General features: G+C 36.1%; 1 protein-coding gene across 2 annotated transcripts in view; it reads left to right on the top strand.

The window, feature by feature from the left end:
- LOC6032775 (atrial natriuretic peptide receptor 1) overlaps positions 1-20,880 on the top strand; it is a 142,535-nt gene that overhangs the window by 55,110 nt on the left and 66,545 nt on the right. The gene's annotated exons all lie outside the window — the stretch shown is intronic.

Raw genomic sequence — 20,880 nt, 5'->3', positions numbered from 1 at the left:
TTTTCAAAAAGCTTGCTGGGATCACCGTTCACTTGTGGTTCACTCGCAGCTACCAGACCGTCAATTCAACGTCGCTGGGGAGAGAGACTTGACATTTCGTTGGTGCGTTAGACAACTCGGGATAAGCTATCACTGGATTAATTCCTGTTTTTTTTTTGTTCGTCTTTTTTGTTTAATATTAATAAAAGCGAGTGTGCGCAGCACATGTTACGCATCGAATTAGCGCCAATTAATTCAGTTGCGAACTTTCCTGTGTCAATTATCGAACGGAGGAAGCAAAGGAAATAGTGTAAGCCGGTTAGAGGAAAATATAATAAAAATCAACTTCCATTTGCGAAAAGTGCCGAATTGGTTTCACGCTGTACAGTTTTCCCCGCTTGCTCGGGCCAAAATAATGCAACGCAGAGATATTTATGGCCCCCGCAGCCGAGGGTGGGATTGAGGAACTGCCTTTTAACACGTGCGCTAAAAATAGACACAGGTAGAGCGTGATGACGGGATATTTTTTTTAAATTGACATTTCAAATATTTTGCCGTTTTCCAGCAACTACTGAGCAAGGGATTCATGTTTATTTTGCCTTGTTTTTATTAATTAACTGTATATCAATGAACACCTTAATTACAGGAGCAGTGTGACGTCGTGATAAAAAGTTAGAATTATGAGAAAAACTCAGCAAAAAATACACAGATAACGTCATGATTCAAATTCCCCGACGCTTCGAAACCCGGACACTTCATCTTGTTTTATCAATTATTTGGATATAAGTTCGCATTATGAATATCAAAGCTGTGTTATTTGATGAATTCTAACATCAACTTTCATTTAAAGTTTGTTTGAACGCTGTAGTTAATGCCAAAATAATTAAATACAATAAAATTATAAAAATGCGTAAAATTTCACTTGAAATATTTCATAGACGTTCGAAGCACCGGGGGAAGGCAAAGTAGAAATTTATGGTTTCGATTTCCTTAAATTCTAGCAATTTTTTATATAAACTATTGATTGTTTTTATGTTAACAGCTTATTTGAGACCTAAAGAATGCCATTCACTAACATTTCAGTCCAAATTTGTGCGATTCATAAGTAAAATCGAGTGTCCGGAATTCGAAGCAAAAGTGTCCGGATTTCGAATCAGCTCTTATCAGTTTCCGGGATTTGAAGCACAACAAGTCATTTTAATTTTAAAATTCTGATGAAAAATTGTTAGAAAAGACATATTTTGCATGCATTTACTTGAAACTGACTGTTTATACTATATCTTGATGATGTTTCTACTTTTTCAACTTATTACATGATTTTTTGCCAGCTATAACAAAAATGAAATGCTACTAAGTATCCAGATTTCGAATCATGACGTTATTAAAATACGATCTGGTTTTGTCTCAGTGAAAAAAAGCAATAAAGTAATAAACGCCAATCAAAAAGCAGCTATAAATGGCACAAAGCAAAAATCTGATTCTCCTGTTCCGAGTTTTAATTACAGATATTGAGAAAAAAAACATGTTTTCTATAATTGATCACATTAATCATTGGCACATATCAACATATGAAATATAATTTATTGCAATGAAGAAAAGATTTGAATTTTTATCAATTGAAGCAAATAATATAAAACTGTTAAACCCAGTGTTGCCCAAACTTTTGGCACTGATTGAATTTTACGGAAGCATGATTGATAAAAGAAAATAATAATAAATAAGTAATGCTGCAAAAAATATCAAAGTTCGCTGTTATCGGCACCTTTTACCAAAATCATGAAAACTTCTTTGGTCGCTGGACATATATGACATATATGGACATATAATGTTAAATCTTTATGCGAAATTGCGTCGTATGCTAAAATTAAACAAATGCTGATATTAATTTTGATTATCTTTTAGTAAAATTTGTTAATGCTACAATTTGTATCACAAACACGTTTCAAATTTTTACATGAGAATAACTTTTGGTTTGGTTAGGATATTTTGGGTTGAGTATCATAGTTTAGTTATTAAATTTTTTTATTTAGGAGCTATTCCCTACGAAATTGGACAATTTCAACCATTTATAGTTTTTTATTTGGCTCAAACTTTAACTGTGTAATTTGGACCGTCAGTTGCTGAGATTTTGGCACCAGACAATATAGGAATATTTGATGAGGCTTAAAACACTTAAATTTTTTTGTTTCTGTTTCTTTTATTCGCTATATTGCAGCAACCTGAGGTTCAATCTATTTAAAATGTCTCTTAGGTCATTTTATTAGACTTTTTTAATTTTCGAAAAAAATATGTTTATTATTGAGCAATTCCAGCCCAAAACGAGAATTTTAGAGTACATTTTTCTCGACCCTCTCCGATTTCAATGAAACTTTGTAGACAAGTTATCCTAGGCATACACATACATTTTCACTAAAACTGCGATAACTTAAAAATTTCAGCGATGACCTATACATGTCTGTATCTGGTATCAAAATTTTCGTAATTGAAAGACGCAACTTTTGGTAGAAAGACTAGGTCATCGTTGAAATTTTTAAGTTATCGCAGTTTTAGTGAAAAAAGTTGATTTTTTGCCGATTTCGCAATTTTCCTGTTTTTGCGCGCGGCGCGTCAAAAAACGCAGTTTTTATTTTCAAAAAATCATATCTCGGAAACGTACGGTTCGACATCGCCAATTTATTTATATGACATGTGAAATTTTCCGAGGAATCCGATAGAAATATTTTCAGACATAAGCTCTTTATCAAAAAGTGGTCAAAGACAAACTTGTAGGAAATTTGACGGGCTTTTCGAGAAGAAAAAACACTGAAAGAAAAAAACACTCCACTTTTATGTTATTTTTTGATTTTTAAGTTTAAAAGTCAAATTTGAAAGTGAGCCCTCGATTTTTTTTCCGTTCAAAATTTTTGTGAAAATAGCATAAGATGTTACAAAAAGACTCACGAAAAATGCAGGATGGAGCAACTCACCTAAAAAAATACAAAAATCATTTACTGAAACTACATTGCTCATAACTGAAAACATAAAATTTTTTCAGTGTGGTATAGTAACCTAGATAGTTAATTAGCTTATATATCTGTAAGCCCATACATCCAATTGAAATGTGGTCAAAGACAAACTTACGGGAAATTGGACTAGCTTTCCGGTAAAAATATTTTCGAGACTGAAAAATCAAGTCTGTCATATAGAAATTGCCATAACCCATCAAAAAACCTATTTTTTCAACATTTTTTTCAAACCGCTGTAACTTCACAAGGATTGGACTTAAGACACTGGTCAATATGGAGACTTTTATGTAAAATTTTCTGGAGAATCGACTCTCGTGTTCGGTTTTTGAAAATTTTGACCTTTAGAGCACTGTTCAAAAAAACAGTTTCAGTAAATGATTTTTTTTTGGCGAGTTGCTCCATCCTGCATTTTTCGTGAGTCTTTTTGTAACATCTTAGGCTATTTTCACAAAAAAAAATTTGACTTTCAAACTTAAAAATTAAAAAATCTCATAAAAGTGGAGTGTTTTTTTGTGTATTTTTTCGGAAAGCCCGTCAAATTTCCTACAAATTTGTCTTTGACCATTTTTTGATACGATGCAACAGCTACAAGATACAACAATATTTAAATTACGAAATACAAAAATATTTACAACACTTACGCCCTTCTCAAATGTCATTATCGAGTGTAACTGGCTACATATACACAAAAAGGCTTATATATGGCATATATATAGGATAACATGTCTTCAAAGTTTCATTGAAATCGGAGAGGGTCGTGTACAACCGATTCCCTATTTGACATGGAATTGCTCTATTGGACAATCATGGACACAAATTTAAAAAAAAAAAAACTTCAAATGAAGACTGTATCTTGAAAACGGTGCACTTAATCAAACAATCTGTCAAGTATTTTTCGATTGTAAATTTGATTTTACACTAAAAACTGAAGTAAAAAAAAATTGTTTCACTAAATTTTCCCATTCCTCACTTCCCAGAATGATCCATTCTCCAGAATAGTTTTACTTTATTTCAAAAAGTGCTGACAACAGTTGAGTTTTACCTTCTTTAAACTCTATTGAATTGTGAAAACCGGTGACACGAGTTGAATATCCTTCAGCAGTTATTCAAAGGGAGAGAAGGAAAAAAAATAGTATCAGCAGTTATCACACAAGTCACGAAGTCTTCTTCGTCATCCCGGTACGATAGATTTACTCTTTGAAGGGATCTGACTTTGCCGAGCCAGACAAGGATCGAACCTATCACCGTCCGCTTACAAGGCGAAACCCGTAACCTCTCGGCCACGGTAGCTCGGCAACTAGCAATCAATGTTGAAAATTAAATATCATTCTGCCAATTGAACATTATTCGCCATTATGCCAAATAACGTTATGCCAAACGGCGTTATGCTAAATGGCACTATGCCAAATGGGAAACATAGCATGTTTTTCAAGGTCCTAAATATTTCTGGGGAACGGGCCATTCTGGGGAGTGGGATTCTGGGGAATGGAATAGAAACTTTTTCCCAAAAAATATAACTCGACGGTAGAATTTTTGTTCATAATTCTGTAATGCTCAAAAGTTGCGGTTTTTGTCGTATAAAACATATCAAAAAAATTAAAAGTATCAAAATACGGGGTTTAGGACATTTGCTTTTTGCAAGCTTTTTGTTGAGAAAAAAGAAAATTAAATAAAATCATTTTTTATGGCCAACTGCCAAATTTGTATGTGTGAACCAATGACACAAAATTGCTTCTTTGATCATAAGATCGCCACAAAGTTTGAGCCATACCAAAAAATAAATAAATCCATTTCCGGTTTTGGTGGAGAACTGCCCATAGTGCATAAATAACTTAGCATTAAATACATCTTTTCAAAAGTCTAAAACCCTCAAAACAATTGCGTAGAGCGTACAAAACTCCCTAAAAATATCTGGTTATTGACACTTGTAATTGAATTTCACATTCCACTCTATATTAACTAAATTTATTTAGACAAGCATATTATTCAAGTTTTCTATCAGTTCAAGATTGGCACAGTCATTATAAAATTAAGCTAGTTTTCATGAGCTTGCTCAGGTATAAATCATATAAATAATACCTTTAAAAGTCTGCCAAAATCTTTACTTTACGACATTTTACTGACAGTTTTACGAGAGAACATAAAAAACAAATCTCGTCTAGTGCTGGACAAAAAATTAACACGTTCATTGAACTCTAAACAGTTGTGGTGATAGTAACACCCATTAAAATTATATGTGCACCAAAACTAACGAGGTCTGCCAACAAGCTGTCAAAAGACTCATTTTTCTCGATTTACTTCACCTGATAGCTTATCTCTGAAGTGTATTCTACAGTTAGGTACCTCGTCTAAAACGAGTTGTACAACGCGCGACTCCAAAACTAATTCGAAACATTTATAGCCATAGACTGCGGGCCGCGCTTCTCCGCGACCTTGACTTTGAACTAATTATATGGGGAAAAGTCGCAAGTTCCACGATTAAGGTGGTTTCTATTTCTCCTGCAAGCCAGGCAACTTCAGCAGCAGCAGTGAAAAAAAAATCACTTTAAAAATAATGTAAGCCATTAATCATAATCACGAGCACATGTCCTTCCATCGGTTTGCCACGCCAGTGGTGAGGTATTGGTAAAATTTAGAGCAACTTTTCAAATGGTCGTATCCTAACTTTGTAATCTTATTGAGATTTCTCCAGAATGTTGGAAAGGGGGAACATTTTTAGTTTTTGTAATTCAATGCTATGAGAACAGTTTCAACACCTATACATATACTCAAAATGACTGAGATGCAAATGACGCCCTTTTGAAAAGTCCATAGAAATTATCCACATGTATTTGTTTACTAATACAGTGATAAATTAAACGTCCACTGTTGGCACTACAGGAAAAGATGAAATTTCACGCCAACACAACTTGCTGCAGCACGGCTGTTTTTCATCGATCTATACGGGCGTGAGGTGACCGTTAGTTCAGCTGAAGTTAGTTTAGGCACAGCGAAAAATAATAACTATTTGATGACTTTTACACCGTCAAATGCTTATGACTTCATCAAACTGGACCTTAACCACACCATTTAAACTTCAACAAATCTGAATTCTGTCAAAATATAACTTTTTTCCCACCGTGCACGGTGGCAGGAAAACCGCTCCGGCCGGACGGTGCGATCTCCGTTGCTGCCGCAGGCGAAAAATAGCTTTTCAAACGTTCAATTTCATATTCTAATTGCTAAACAAGCCGCGAAAAGTGTTTAAAAATAGTGTATTTCACTTCCAATTACACGCCGTGGTGCATTCGTTTTTCAAGGGGTTGGGAAGGTTTCAAATTTCTTCGCCGTTACGGTTGGGGTGGATCGGGCACTTCCGGACCTTTGGTACACATTTGACGGCGTTCTTATTTTTAAACGTTTTTAAAACAGTTCGAATGCAATTTTCATCGCCCAAATAGAGAACTACCGTCAAGCCTTTGTTATAGAGAGATGGCCTGTCATTCAATGAGCTTCGGTTTGAATCTCGAAGGAAGCAACGCGTTTTTTGAGTTTAAGCCCCTACTGCCCAAATATTTTTCCGATAATTTTTGTTTTTTTTTCGTGTTTAGGAGGTTATTTTGAGCGAAAACTAGATTTCTCTTGTTTTACGTTTTTTTTTTTTGTTTTAATTTTAGTATTTTAATTTGCATTTATCTTGTTTAGTTTATGTTTGTTTTTGGTAGTATTTGGCTTAAACTACCACATTTTGCCTATCTAATTTTTTCATGTTTTTATTTACAGTCTTTTTTTTATTTTTTTGCTTGTTTTTCACATTTTCTGCTATAGAATGGCAACATTATCATTTAAAGTGTAAAAAATGCGTAGAGGCATAGTCTGGGACACTACAAAAATGACTGCATACTTCTTTTTACTTTTTACCCTAAAAGAATGATATTTTTAAAAACATTGGCAAAATCACATTACACAAGTAAAACTTCCAACCCATAAATTTTCAAAAATTTGAAGAGTTCTTCTTTCCAATGCTTTTTAAAGATCAAAAATTGGTTGAATGAAAGAATTTTTGGCGATTTTTTCAATCGAAGCCCGTCTAAAGGCGGGGTTGGGCTGTAGAGGGTTAATGTGTCAATAATAGGGCTTCTACAAATTTTTCAGGACTCGTGTATACATTGAATGTCAGAAGGACTTGTCCTACTATTTGGTACACAAATTTTAAACCAAATTTTTGTTAGTTATCACAAGGCATACAAATTTGCAAACACGAAATTTTCAAAAAATATCCCAGCAACCCACACTTCCCAAACATCAGCTGGTGACGTGAGAATTTCGCGAATTTGCCAAAGAAATGGTTTCACATTAGGCAAGATTGCCACGTTCCGATGATTGTTCGCTCTCTCTCCCTATTAGCGCAGGAATGTCAGATTTTGTTTCGCTCTAAGTGGCGCCCATCGCATTCGAATTCCTTCCCACGAATTTCTTCCCGGGTCGGACCGCCAGAACCGTCCGTCCATTGTTGACGTTCGGCGACGACGATGGCACACGCCGATGGATGGTGGCCCTCTTGACTTCTTGTTTGTTCTACAAGCTTGACACAGTAAACATTCTTGAAATTACGAACAAATTTTTGCTTGTGCACAGTAAATGCTTAAAGGTAATAAATTACTACACCCATACCTGAGCTGCCGTATCCATTGACTAGTTTGACAGAAGCTCAGACAATGGATGTCAGAAGACGTCACTCTGATATGTAATGCATCCTCGGCGCTGCTAAATTTGCAGTAGTAGCTCTATTTTTGGTCATAATTTTTCTGTATCTTCACACTCCATAAACAAAAAAAAAAGATGTAATTGACCGGGATTCGCCTTGGGTGAGAAACTCGTTCTTCTCCGCTGCGCTACTAGGAAACGCAAATTGCAATATTACTCTTTGTTTGATTTGGGTGTACTACTGTACTTAGGGAGAAAATACTCCAAATGTCATGCAAGATTTTTTACGGTGTAAACGCACTAAAGAACATGCAACGAGATACGATTAGTCAGCTGAGTAAGGGAGCGTTCTTTTATTACGTAACGCGAAAAATCGGACTTTTAGACCCCCTCCCCCCCCCTCGTAACAAAATTTCCATACAAATTTTAAAATTTTTGTATGGAGCGTAACACGGCCTCCGACCCCCCCTCCCCCACTACTGCGTTACGTAATAAAAGAACGCTCCCTTAAACAAATAACTACATCAACTCACACTCCTTGTGCACTTTTGCATCACCCTCTCCGCACTCCACCTCCTTTAGGATTCTCTCTCTCACACACTCTCTGTCTAAGTGGAGGAGACGGACGATAGTTTACTGCAAACTACTTTTCCCTCTAAACATTCGCACAAATTGTACGGGTGATGGATGGCCGAAGTGGCCGCGCGGATCTGCGCTGTCGTCTACTACTCACCACAACAGAGCTTAGAATCAGAACACTCGAGAGGATGCCACTTTGCGGGTATGGACGACTAAATGGCATTTACTAATTGATATCACCACGTCGCGGATAGTTTCACGAGGCGAGAAACAATCGCTGTAAATGTGTTTGTGTGTGTGTGTCGCCGCCTGGTGTGAAGTTTCATATTATCACTAAAGTGGGCAGATCATTTGGCACGTTTCAAATGTGACATAACGGGCGAGGCTTTGTTGTTTTCTGCTGATTGTGAGCTTATTTTCAACGTTACAATAGATACCATCGCGTTTTCCTTCCATTCCTCTGGATATTAGTTCATTGCTCGGATAGCATTTTCATCGTTTCATCGGATAACAGTTATCATTTAATAATCTTTTTTTTTTTTAGTTTGATGGTCATTGTTTCAAAATTATGAACGATGGAGTAAAACTTTTTGAAGCAAAACTTCCATTTCAACAATTGCTTGAAGTTAAAACTTATTTGGTTAAAACATAAAGTAAATAATTTAATCAAAAATCTTTTAAAAAACTGTTTGTCGCAAATGGTCCAACGTTTTACTTACCCATCCAATAGAAAGCCAGGAAGATAAGGCGGGAATCGAACCCACGCCCCATAGCAACTTAGGGATCGGCAGCCGAAGCCGCTAACCACCACGCCACGAGGCCCTTCCCATATGTACAAACTAAAATAAGGTTAAATCATCAGTTTAACCAACTTCAAAGGCCGTCCTAAAAAGATCCTTCTCCCACAAAAAGAATTATTTACGAATTTGAGAATTGATTTTTCCCGTGTAATGTGATGTAGTGTAGTGTAATGTACTTTTTTCTCGACCCTCTCCGATTTCAATGAATATGAAACTTTGTAGAACGCTTATATAAGCCATTTTTGTGTATATGGAGCCAGTTACACTCGATAATGACATTTGAGAAGGGCGTAAGTGTTTTAAATATTTTTGTATTTCGTGATCTAAATATTGCTGTATCTCGAAGCCGTTGCATCGTACCAAAAAGTGGCCAAAGACAAATTTGGCTTTCCGAAAAAAATACACTGGAAGAAAAAAAACACTCCACTTACATGATATTTTTTGATTTTTAAGTTTAAAAGTCAAATTTGAAGGTGAGCCCACGATTTTTTTTTTCTTCATTTTTTTTGTGGAAATGGATATTACAAAAAGACTCACAAAAAATACAGGATGGAGCAACTCACCTAAAAAAATACAAAAATCATTTACTGAAACTGTTTTTTTCAAAAGTGCTCTAAACATCTAAATTTTCAAAAACCGAACACGAGAGTCGATTCTCCAGACAATTTTACATAAAAGTCTCCATATTGACCATTGTCCTAAGTCTAATCCTTGTGAAGCTATAGAGGTTTTAAAAATAGAAATGTCGAAAAAATAGGTTTTTTGATTGTTTTTGGCAATTTCTATATGAATGACAGACTTGATTTTTCAGTCTCGAAAATATTTTTACCGGAAAGCTCGTCCAATTTCCCATAAGTTTGTCTTTGACCACATTTCAATTGAATTTATGGGCTTACAAATATAAGCTAATTTACTATCCAGGTTACTATACTACACTGAAAAAATATTATGTTTTCAGTTATGAGCAATGTAAATAGCTTATATCTGTAAGCCCATACATCCAATTAAAATGTGGTCAAAGACAAACTTATGAGAAATTGGACGAGCTTTCCAGTAAAAATATTTTCGAGACTGAAAAATCAAGTCTGTAATAAAGAAATTGCCAAAAACAATCAAAAACCCTATTTTTTCAACATTTCTATTTTTAAAACCTCTATAACTTCACAAGGATTGGACTTAGGACAATGGTCAATATGGAGACTTTTATGTAAAATTGTCTGTAAAATCGACTCTCGTGTTTGGTTTTTTGAAAATTTTGATGTTTAGAGCACTTTTGAAAAAAAAAAAACAGTTTCATTAACTGATTTTTGTATTTTTTTATGTGAGTTCCTGCATTTTTCGTAAGTCTTTTTGTAACATCTTAGGCTCTTTTCACAAAAAAAATGAACGAAAAAAAAAGGTGGGCTCAGCTTCAAATTTTGACTTTTAAACTTAAAAATCAAAAAATCTCATAAAAGTGGAGTGTTTTTTTCTTCCAGTGTAATTTTTTCGGAAAGTCCGTCAAATTTCCTACAAATTTGTCTTTGACTACTTTTTGAAACGATGCAACGGTTTGGAGATACAGCATAATTTATATTACGAAATACAAAAATATTTAAAATACTTACGCCCTTCTCAAATGTCATTATCGAGTGTAACTGGCTCCATATACACAAAAATGGCTTATATAAGCGTAGGATAACATGTTTACAAAGTTTCATCGTAATCGGAGAGGGTCGGGTACAACCGATTCCCTATTTGACATGGAATCGCTCGATTTTTTTAATCCTTAAAAAAATCCAATTTAATAATTTCGGAAAAATATGCTTGACTTTAAAAAAAGTCTTGGACTCAAGCTTTTTTCTCTTGACTTTTGTGTTCTGAAATAGTAGTTTATGCAACAGGATTTTTCAGTACGAATCGTACATTTATCGATCGAGGTTCACCGAGTTGGATAAATACGACGAGTGATGAAAAAATCAAGTTTTGCAGCGAGTTCCATACAACATATTTTTGCAATTCCGAATAACACCCTTTGAACAGAATTATAAGTTACAAACAAATGTTGAAAATTATTGCTTTTCCAAACAAGTGCTAAAAAGTTCAACTTTGCAGCATACTTTTCAGTGCGGATAAGTAGAACTTTTCAGCATTTGTGTTGAAAAGGGTTACTATTCGATTCTGTTATATTTGGTAGAGAAAAGTAGGCTGTTTTGTCGTTTGAGAATGACAGGGAAAGTAAGTAGTTTCACGACGGAATTGCAAAAATATATGTTTACTATTGGGTTGTATTCACAAGCATATTTTTGAAATGTTTTTAGTTTTTTTCTTGTCTGTGATCCCAGACTTTGAAATAAATAAATTAAAAATGTCTGCTAACAAGTTACTGTCGTTAGCAAAAAAACGAAACTATTGGCACTACGCCCCCCGGGGCATGGCCTTCCTCTAACGTGGGATTTCTGCTCCAGCGCCTCTGACGAGACAGGAGAAACCGGGACCGACGTTTTACTTCACCATCCGATAGAAGCTCAGTGGATAAGGCGGGAATCGAACCCGCGTCTCATAGCATCATCGGGATCGGCAGCCGAAGCCGCTACCCCTGCGCCACGAGACCCACTGTCGTTAGCACATTTTGTAAAAATGTGTAGCAACATTTAATTGTCTGAAATATTTGATTATTCATCAAATGATTGTTAAGGAATCTGTTTACAGTGACATTGGGTTTGGGATGTGAGATTGGGTCATACGAAAATGCTAATATTTCTATGACCCAATCTCACTCCCTAGGTCTAATGTCACCCCTGATGACAGTACGATATATTTAAAAATGTGTAATGCTTTAAAATAAAACAAATATTGCACATTTTGCAGTTTATTCGGCTTTTGAGTTTTTTACGGGTTTGTAAATTTTTGGACACAATTACTAAGAAAATATTGTAAAATTTGTATTTTTAAAATCTTCTTTAAATTTCGTGTTCTTTAAGGTATGGTTTCGAATCGAAACTTTTCTGCTAGCTTTCATAATGTCGCAAGCTTGAAAATTCACGTATGAAATTAAAAAAATGATCAGCATACCGAGAATTTTAATATCAATATCAAGTAGCCACCCTGTATTAGAACAGGCAATCAACAAAAGAAAAAGTTAATCGATTTCCAAATTGTACAGTCCTTAGTTGACAGTTTGCAATGAGATGCAGCTGGATACATTTTAGTATGTATTGTTTACTCATCATATGTATATTGAAAGCTAAATCTAGATTTGAGTGAAGGATATCTCAATTCGACTTTTAAACTTGGCAAAAAAAAAACTTATGCCAGAATGAAAACAACTTGAACAGCTGAACGCCTTCTGATAAAGACATTGTCACACCATGGTCATGAGTTCTAGACGAAATCATGATGGCTTTACTTTGTTGTAACAGATTTGGCATCAATCTTCTCTGCCTCTGAAATGCGAATCGAATCAGGGTTGGGAGACACTTTATACGAGCAGGCAAAAAAACAATTTTCGCAAACCCTCACTTTCGGGCGGCACGTCCAAAAGATTATAAAAACATCCATCTCTTGGGATTCGTGAAATCTAGATGGGACTAACTGGGTGACACGCTCACGAATAGGACGGACCACTTTGCCTTGAAGATGCTGTTTGGGGCTCAGTTTAGCTGCACGTCTCGCACGATACTTTGTACCGGTGTCAAACGAAGTGAGCTCTTGTCTTGGGGCAATTTGCTGGCACAATGCCGAACCACAATCGTCAGCCCCACCGGAGTGTAACGGAAAAACGATGACTCAGGTGTGAGTGACCATTCACCTGGTCCGGCACTTTTACGAGTTTGGAAAATAAAGTTTATGAAGAATAAACGTGCCCGTCGAGACGAAAAACGTTACTCAATACGTCGTCCAAAAAGTGCTTCTGCGTTTCCCTTAACGATTGTGGGGGATGGTGATGATACTCATTGTATGTTAGACACGATATACTGAGCTAACTAGGGTACGTTATCCATTAGTGGACCCCTTTCCTATAGTGGACCCTCTGAAGGGTTTTTGATGAAAAATTCAATAAAATCACAATTTCAAGCGTGTTTTTGTCTACAAATCTTTTATTTGGCATGTTCAGCATCATTTAAAACAATGTTGACTGACATTGAAATGTCCTTTTCACCAAAATAAGTGTTTTGAGTTTGACATCTGAAATCAGCCATGGCCACTAGCATTTTCACAACAAAACTGCATTTATATTTTATGATTGAATTAACCATCCAATCATTTTCTGACTGATTATTTAATTTCAGCAAGTCGAAATAATGTAAGTTTAAGGATCTTTACTAAAATAAAGCGAAGAACTGCCATTTTCGAGCAAAAATTAGGGGGGTCCAATATAGGACAACGAAATCCAAACTTTTCCAAAAGTGGACCCTGTTAATTTAATCTTCAAAATGAAGAAAACTGTGTATTCAAGCAAAAGTTTCTCTAAAACATACAATAAATGCTTGTTGTTATCAACCTAAACGCATATTTTTTCAATTATGAGTATAAATATAGCTGTTTTCATGTTAAAAGTACCAAAAATGCTGAAGCCTTGAAAATTTATAATTAATCAAAACTATAGTTGATTGTACTTAACTGAAGCATCATAAATGCAGTTTGAAATGATATTTTATAATAATAAATCAATAACAACACATTTTTTTTAAATAAACATGCGTGATTTTATCAGCAACTGTAAACAAATCTATTATTTAGTTTCGTTCAACCATTTATGTAATTAATATGGAAAAAAAATGCATCAAGATTTCTTTTTTTTATGTTATTTTTATTTATGTTATGTTTATTTTTATGTTTATAGTGGTTTTCGAAACGTTTTCTCTGATCTTTTTCGGAAATAAATGTTTTTAAATGTCTGTTAAGTTTTTTGTTGTTTAAAGCTGCATTTGTTAACAAAACATATTTGTTTATAATGAAAAGTGAGCAAAATCCATCTTTTATTCATTATATCTATCATTAGACCTACACCATGCATCAAAACATCAAATATCGGTTAAATTTGGTATAAAAATAACAGTTTGCCTATAGTGGACCCGGGTCCACAATCGGATTATGGACCCGGGTCCAATATAGGAAAAGGGGGTCCATAACAAGGCAAAAAAACTTTTTTTTCAAATGGCTATTTATCTGCTCAAAAACAAATAACTGATGAAACAAATAGTCAAAATTGTTCAAAAGACTTCAGATTTCATTGTTTTGTACAAAGGGTTATGAAAAAGTGCTTAAAATATTGAAAATTTGTGAAAAATGTGCATCGGCTCTACTAGGGGGTCCACTAATGGTTAAAATACCCTATATGAGGAACTGGACATCTGACTATGGGAACATCACACAAGTCGCGTTGACGAGCAACTTGAGCGCACGTGCAGCTGCAACATTGTATGGCGAAAATGTATTTCTTTCCCCGTCTTAACTGCAGTACAGTACTAGTGATCAATACTAATTTATGAGCGACTGGACTAGGGAAGAATAATTAGTAGGGGGGTTAATTGCGTACTCGTTTGCACGAACCTAGCAGCATTGCATGCCTATGAGAAATTGCCCTACAATGACAGCCATCATCGTTCAACATGTGGCGCTAATAGTTCTTCACGAGAAGGCTTTGATTTGGTTATCGTTAGGCAAATAGTTTGAGTAACTTGGAACAAGCTGGTTTGAATATAAAACGTTTAGCAAAACACAAAGGTTATACAGATTTGGTTTTGCAATGAATATGATGTTTTTTTTAAATTTCAATTTTTAGTCAATTTTTAGTCCGCCGTTAATCGGCATTGTATGTTTTAGAGAATCACGAAAATCTTTATCATTTGAATTTCAGAACTCAACTCAAGACTAAATCTCTGTATTTTTTGCATTTTTTTTCCTTTGCCTCATCATTCCGCATTGCAATTGCTAATCAATCATACAATGTTCACAAACAAAGCAGAATTTTAAATTCTTGCTGATCAAAAATAGATCTGAACTGCATAAAATATGCTAAAATAATTATTGCTAAAGCCGGGACTCGTGGTGTAGGGGTATGCGTGGTTTCCTCTCACCCAGTCGGCCTGGGTTCGATCCCAGAAGGTCCCGGTGGCATTTTTCGAGACGAGATTTGTCTGACCACGCCTTCCGTCGGACGGGGAATTGAATGTAGACCCCGGTCTAACCTAAGCTAAAGTGTAAAAAGAGGTTTGCAATTGCCTCAACAATCAAGCCTTCGGACACCTAGTTTCGAGTAGGAATCTCGCAAGCGAGAACGCCAAGGCAATGCTGTAGAGCGAAAAATTTGTTTGTTTTTAATTTGTTATGAAATGCGTTAGATATTTTTGCTACCAATTCAACGTCACAAAAGACGTAATCGTTGTGCTAAACTCAAACAATCATCAATTCTGATAGTTCTTGCTGTTGATTGAATTTCTGGGAAAGCACAATTTTAACGATTTATGGTATTTGAAGTTTTTAATGCATATAGAAAGTCTCATCGAATTGAATTAGCATTTCAAATTTATTTTTAATATTTTATAACCAATTACTCGTGTTCTAACTTTTGACATACCAAGTATAAAAAGATAGCACACGATTTTCCAAACGTTGCTAAATCTGAGAATGCCGGTAAAACTGAATTGTATTTGCTTCAGGAGAACACAACCGTGTCGACGTTCTTCAGATTATTCAGTATCAATTCCAGCCCCCATTCAGTCTGTCAGGAACCGTGTGGCATCTGCTTTGTTAGTCAAATAGACACAATTTCCAGACGTCGTTTTTTTCCTGCGTATCTCGAATCATTGTGTGCAAAGCCTGTTTTAAAATCGAGCAAGCATTTTGCGAAGGTCACTAGTTGCGAAAAATCAAGCTGGATGAATAATGAATGGAAATGGTCAGTTCCAGTGAAAACCCATTTTTCATCCACTTCCAACGAACTGTTTGTAGGCAAACTGTCAACAGAAATGTAATTAAATTAGTAATCTGATGCAACAAGTGTCATTTCGTCATTCCAGTGAACTTTTGTCTCAAAGGGTGTTGAAGCTGTTGCGAGCACAAAAGTCATTAGCAATTCCGCAAAGCTGATCACCAAATAGCCCACACGCAAATCAATCAAACAGTGCACCACCAACTGTCATTACGATGCCTTTTATGAGATGCATTTTCAATGCACTTGCTAGAGCTTGGCCTAAGGGATACTTGGCAGTATGAGTAATTACCAACTGTTGTGTAGGCCTAGCAAAGCTATAGGGTGTTTGTCACTTGCACTTAGTTTGGTAACCCTAGCAGAATGTATGTGACATCTGGTGTCACACATCACACTTTAGTTTTCGCGCGTGCTGAACATGTGTGTGAGCGGACTACAAACACAATTGCCGTCCAAACTGTCACCGTTATATTGCTACCCTTTAGTGACTTAACATTTAAGAGGGTAATTCTCCGCCAACTCACACAGCAGTTGCCACGACCCCTCTTCGATTTGCGTGAAACTTTGTCCTAAGGGGTAACTTTTGTCCCTGATCACGAATTCGAGGTCCGTTTTTTGATATCTCGTGACGGAGGGGCGGTACGACCCCTTCCATTTTTGAACATGCGAAAAAAGAGGTGTTTTTCAATAATTTGCAGCCTAAAACGGTGATGAGATAGAAATTTGGTGTCAAAGGGACTTTTATGTAAAATTAGACGCCCGATTTGATTGCGTACTCAGAATTCCGAAAAAACGTATTTTTCATCGAAAAAAACACTAAAAAAGTTTTAAAAATTCTCCCATTTTCCGTTACTCGACTGTAAAAATTTTTGGAACATGTCATTTTATGGGAAATTTAATGTACTTTTCGAATCTACATTGACCCAGAAGGGTCATTTTTTCATTTAGAACATTTTTTTTTCATTTTAAAATTTCGTGTTTTTTCTAACTTTGCAGGGTTATTTTTTAGAGTGTAACAATGTTCTACAAAGGTGTAGAGCAGACAATTACAAACATTTTGATATATAGACATAAGGGGTTTGCTTATAAACATCACGAGTCATCGCGATTTTACGAAAAAAAGGTTTTGAAAAAGTTGGTCGTCATCGATCATGGCCGTTCATGGTCACCCGCGACAGACACGGACGACGAAACAAAGAGAAACGCAAAAAGTAACTTTTTCAAAACTTTTTTTCGTAAAATCGCGATAACTCGTGATGTTCATAAGCACCCCTTATGTCTATATATCAAAATGTTTGTAATTGTCTGCTCTACAACTTTGTAGAGCATTGTTACACTCTAAAAAATAACCTTGCAAAGTTAGAAAAAACACGAAATTTTAAAATGAAAAATTCTGTTCTAAATGAAAAAATGACCCTTCTGGTTCAATGTAAATTCGAAAAGTACATTAAATTTCCCATAAAATGACATGTTCCAATTTTTTTTACAGTCGAGTAACGGAAAATGGGAGAATATTTAAAACTTTTTTAGTGTTTTTTTCGATGAAAAATACGTTTTTTCGGAATTCTGAGTACGCCATCAAATTAGGCGTCTAATTTTACATAAAAGTCCCTTTGACACCAAATTTCTATCTCATCACCGTTTCAGGCTGCAAATTATTGAAAAACACCTCTTTTTTCCCATGTTCAAAAATGGAAGGGGTCGTACCGCCCCTCCGTCACGAGATATCAAAAAAGGACCTCGGTTTCGTGATCAGGGACAAAAGTTACCCCTTAGGACAAAGTTTTACGCAAATCGAAGAGGGGTCGGGCAACTTTTCCCGATTTCGTGTGAGTTGGTAGAGAATTACCCAAGAACAGTTGATTGAATTTATTCTGATTTGTATGGATGGTTCCTGATAGGAAATTGAGGTTTAACATTTTCAAACATTTAAAAATATTTATTTAATTTTCACTTTACAACTTTCTCAAACCTTAGTATCGTTTTCTTGCAACAAACAAAAAACGCTAACCCAATGCAAATATCACATTCCAACCAATATCAGCCAAGTTCACCGGTTGACTAATGTGGATAACAAATTTCCTTACGCGTGTTGCACCGCGTGATTGTGCAAATATCGCGTTTTCTATTTTCGCCCGACACCTCCTAAGCCGCACTCCGCGTGGACTTCATTTGGCAGGCGCCAATTTATATAAATGACTGCTCAATTACGCGCTCCCTTCGTCCACCCCCGCAAAGAAAAATACAATGATAATCTAATAGACTTTGTAAATGGGCTCGCGCGCGCGTACAGATAAACTGACGATTATTCATTGGGGAACGGTGACGTGATACTGTTGGCCGACAATTTGCAACTATTTCTAAACGATTTATTGGACGTGCATTCCGACTGGTAATACAAACGATATTCCCGGAATACTAGAGGTCCATAATAAAGTGATGGCTTATTGGGCCAAATTAATCATACAAAGTAGTATTGATGGAGTAACATGATTGTACGTTTGAATCTCCGGTATGTTCTACTAGTTGTCGTTGAATTTTGTCCCGGTTTCCCGAAACTGAAAAAAAAATGTTGGTCTGAAAATTGAGATAACTTCTTATAACTTTTGGTATAATTGACCACATTTAAAGCTTCCGGTAGCAAAAGATGCAAATGCTGATTTCCGGAAAAATTGGATGTCCCACTTAAACGTACGCAGCAATTTTATCGGGTTTTGATACAATCAAAACAGGCAAGAAATTTTTTTTTGAAAATAAATAAGTCTTTATTGAACTTTCTTATAATAATTACATTTCATTTACATTCTAAGTGGTATGGCTAAATGCTCCTCATCTTTGTTGTATTTTTCGTTCACATTCATTTATTTACTTCAAATTGTTTAAGAATGCATTGAATTGAATACATTTGGGTAAAAAAGAAAAATCACTTTAACAACTAATCCTAACTTAAAACTAAAATAAAAATTCTTTGAATTATTCAAAATCATTAGAACGAGTAAACCACGAACTGTTTTTTAACATAAATCCTCCAATCGTTCTTACTTGTTCCGCACGAGTTTTGCAACCACGCAGTGTTGTTGTCATCTCGATGAAAATGTTCAGAAGTTCTTGTGGTGAAAACAGGTCACTACTGCCTTCACCCGTTGGTGTTGGTTGGTTTTCCCTCGGTTGCTGACTGAAGCCTGGAGGTGTTGTATTCTCTGCAACTTTTGGCCGCTGATTCAACGGCAGTGGTTGAAGATTTGGAACCGCTCCAGGTGACGCGGCGATTTGGTTGGTGCCTCGTCGTCGCTTGCTGCCTATTTTTTACAAACTCAGCTCGTTTTGGGCAGCTTCGATTCTTGGTCGAATGGTTGCCACCGCAATTGAAGCATTTGGTTTCGATGTTCTCGTTGATTGTTTCGCAAGCTTGAGTTTTGTGCTCACCTCCGCAGGCTGCACAACGACTCTTGATGAAACAGTTCCTTCCACCATGTCCAAACTGCAAACAGTTCGAACACTGCGTCACGTCACGGTGCACTGGACGATAACGTTCCCAAGTCCCGATGATGTTGAAAATGGCCCGAACGGCTTTCGGCTCAGACGGCGTTGTCGATCCTTTCTCGAGATGAACCAGGTACAGTTGATCACGATACTCGATGTCCTTGTTGTGTCTCGTCATCTTGAAGACTTCGATCACGTTCAACTTGAGAGTTTTGAGCTCTTCTTTCAGCACACTCACCTGGAGGACCTGTTTCATGGGGCGTTTACCTGGATCGTCATGGCTGTAGTATTCAATCTTTGTGTTGTTCAGGAAATCCCGAACGTAGTTGTAATCCTTTCTGGTAGGCAGCAGAATTTTGAGTCCATCAGCACATAAGCGAATGGAAGGGTAGCGAACTGGTTTCTAGACAAATTTTGAGCGTCCTTGCTCAAACTGCCTGACTTTGCAGGTAGTGCATTAGCATTCTATAACTTCTTCAAATCTGCCGATCCTGCTGGTGAGGACCGCCTGTTTTTCTTGCCGTGAGGCATTTTTTGCCACTTTTCAGGAGCTAATATTGAGGAGTACCTCTCTCGTTGTTGGTTCCCAAAGGAATCACCATCCACACCTCTTTTGCACCACCATGAGAAACTGTTGAGTTCAATGAGAACATTAAATAAGAATAATTTAGTTTCTAGATTCCTTTAAAAAAAACCTTTTTTTCTCTTCTTTTTTTTAAATTTGCTGCCTAAGAGTTAGCGAAGTTAATACTTAAAAAAAAAGGATTTGCAAAAACGTAGAGAATTGCTCAGTCGTTCAAAAAAGATGAATTTTGCGCCAACAAAAAAAGGGATTTATTGGGCTTTAAATAAGTAAATTTGAATAACCACCTGCTAGGTTGGTATCAATTCCGTTCGATTTTCTACGATGATGCACCGTGTGAATCTCACACCTTCAGGCGATCATGCCAAAACAGTCACCTCAACGTTTTGCCAATCAGCCAGAAGCAATTATTATTAATATGCCGATCGGCGTCATAAGTACATGTTCTAGCTACCGCAAATCAGCAATTCGCACACGTATTAATTAGGGGAAATATACCCATTTTAATCACACTAAGCCGTTCGACCAATTCTCATCACTTTTGCCGTTTCTGCTATTAAATCAACATGTTCAGATGTTTCAACAATGGAGAGTTGCTTGCTCACTTTTATTTGAGCTATTTATTACTTTGGAACAGTCAAAAACACTTTATATAAGCTGTAATTTATGATCGAAGTGCTGATAGGCCGATAATAGAAATAGGCTGAGAAAGGGTATAGTTCCCCTACCTCACTATTTTTACTCTCACGGTTCTTCGATGCCACAAATGGAGGATATTTATATTTGGCACATATTGTGGGGGGAATCCGGCAAAAAAAGAGAAATTCGGCTGAAACACCTGATTTTTGG

The sequence above is a fragment of the Culex quinquefasciatus genome, chromosome 3, assembly GCF_015732765.1.
Source record: "Culex quinquefasciatus strain JHB chromosome 3, VPISU_Cqui_1.0_pri_paternal, whole genome shotgun sequence".
NCBI classification, from domain to species: Eukaryota; Metazoa; Arthropoda; class Insecta; order Diptera; family Culicidae; genus Culex; species Culex quinquefasciatus.
Note: the sequence above shows the minus strand (reverse complement) of the source record. Positions and strands in the feature narration are given on the sequence as shown.